The following is a 2395-nucleotide window of genomic DNA, read 5'->3' on the forward strand; positions in this document are numbered from 1 at the left end:
TGCTTTGTGTTCAGGGCACAGATTTACCAGAGTAAACAGTTATCACTAAAACACAAGTCTTACTAGACTCTCACTGTAAGAATCACAATAAATAGTTAAACACTGCATTAAAACGATTTTAAAAACATTTTTGCTACGTGAAATAAATAGTAACACAACTAAAATAAATAGAGTGAAATAAATAAATGCTAAATTATAAATAATATTACGTGTGTGATTTTAATAATAGTTTACATGCTAAAATTGTATTAAAAACTACTTTAAAACACTTTAGTTTAACTGAAATGAAAATACATATCTCAAATAAATATTATACTACTATTTATACTAAAATCGCTAAAACTAAAGCTGAGATAAAAATCAATAAAAACGAAATATACTTAAATATATTTAAATATTTTAAAATAATAATAAAAACATTTTGTATTGCAACAGAATAAAAAATAAACTTAAGGCGAAAATGGAAAATATTAAAATAAAAACAAATTCTAAATATTAATAAATACTGTAATAATATATTAGTCAGTGCTATTTTAATGTCTTTGAAATACTGTTATAGTTTTTATTAATACTTTATATTTTTAATTATTTTCTTTTTAGTTAAAGTTTTGTTGTTTTTGCATTTTATTTAGTTTTTTTTTATGTCTATATAGTTTTTGTTCATTTAATTTAACTTTTAGTTGTAGTTATTTTAATACATCAAGTTAAACTAAATGAAAAAACTAAAATAATTATGTTGAGTAACGAAAATGTTTTTAGTTTTAATTAACTATAATCACCATGATATTAATGCTAAAAAAATAATTTAAATAAATGTGAACTAGCCATAAATGATGTGTTTTATACTGTAATTTTGTTTTCATTCACACTGTATTGTATTGTAATATTTTCTTATGGTTTTGGCTTTAGTTACTCACCCTGATATTAATGATAAAGCGCTGGTTTATACTGTGATTCGAGCATCTTTTGCTCCTCTTTTTGCGCTGGCGCGTCTTCCAGTGTGCTTTACTGCAGTCTGAACTAAAGCTTTGTGATCCTCAGAAACATCGTCAATCAGGTGAACCTGAGAAGAGTCACCTGCGTCTCGCTGCACAATGACCGCAGGCCTTTATTAGCATCAATTATAGTAACCCAAGACTCACACGGGCCCCTGCGGCTCTACAGGGGCCCCTCGTCTCACTTGTAAGGGTCTGCAGACAATTATGTCGAATGTTAAATGTTGAAATGCCCTCTAGATCCAGGAGAACAGCTAGTTGGAGGTCCGCACCAGACGCACGCGTGTCTCTGAGAAAGCCATCAGTAAAGCAGGCTTGACCGGAGGCTGAGAGATCTGTTAAGACGCTCTGGAGGTTTGATCTCGGGCTAATGGCTCTGGATGGATATGAGCTCATAATCTCACAGTGATATCTGCTCTCTTCATGGATTTATTACGCTAGACTGGTTTAAAAGGCTGTTTAAGGCAGACTAATGTGGCACTTTTTGGGTTTACAGATTACACTGATGTAAAGCATCACTACACACTCTTATTATTATTATTATTGTTGGTGTTGTTAATTTTATTATTTATTAATTGTTCATTAATTTTATTATATTATTTCTGTTTGTTTGTTTATTCATTTATTATTATTTTAGCTTTTTTTTTAAAAACAATTATCTATTATTATTTATTTATTTATATATATGCAATCGTTATCTCTCCATATATGTATGTATATTTTTTGTACATTTATTTATTTTAATTATTGTTGTCTCTGCATATTTATTTATTTATTTATATTTTTGTACATTTATTTATTTATTTTTAATTATGGGTATCTGCATATATATTTTTGGAACATACATTTATTAATTAATTTATTAATTTATATTATTGTTATCTCGGCATATTTATTTATATTATTGTTATCTCTGCAAATATGTATATTTTTGAACATTTATTTATTTGTTTGTTAATTTGTTTATTGTTATCTCGGCATATATTTATATTTTTGTACATTTATTTTTTATTTGCAATATTATCTCTGCATAAACGTGTATTTTTGTGTCTTTATTTTGTATTTGTAATATTGCTATCTCTCTGCATATATATATATATATATATATATATATATTTGAACATTTATTCATTTATTACTTTTATTATCGTTATCTCTGCATATATGTATACTTTTGTACATTTATTTATTTATTATCTCTACATTTATGTATGTTTTTGTGCATGGTATTTTTTGAATTGTTGCAGTTTACAAAGAGATCCGATGCAGAAGTAACTAAACCTACTGGATGAACCAGGTCTGATTGTATGGCTTTGGTTCAATGCAGCGGTGTGTGTGTGAGTGTGTGAGTGTGTGAGTGTGAGTGAGTGTGTGTGTGTGTGTGTGTGTGAGAGTGGGCG

The sequence above is a fragment of the Sinocyclocheilus grahami genome, unplaced genomic scaffold (assembly GCF_001515645.1).
Source record: "Sinocyclocheilus grahami isolate Dianchi unplaced genomic scaffold, SAMN03320097.WGS_v1.1 scaffold2072.1, whole genome shotgun sequence".
Lineage (NCBI taxonomy): Eukaryota > Metazoa > Chordata > Actinopteri > Cypriniformes > Cyprinidae > Sinocyclocheilus > Sinocyclocheilus grahami.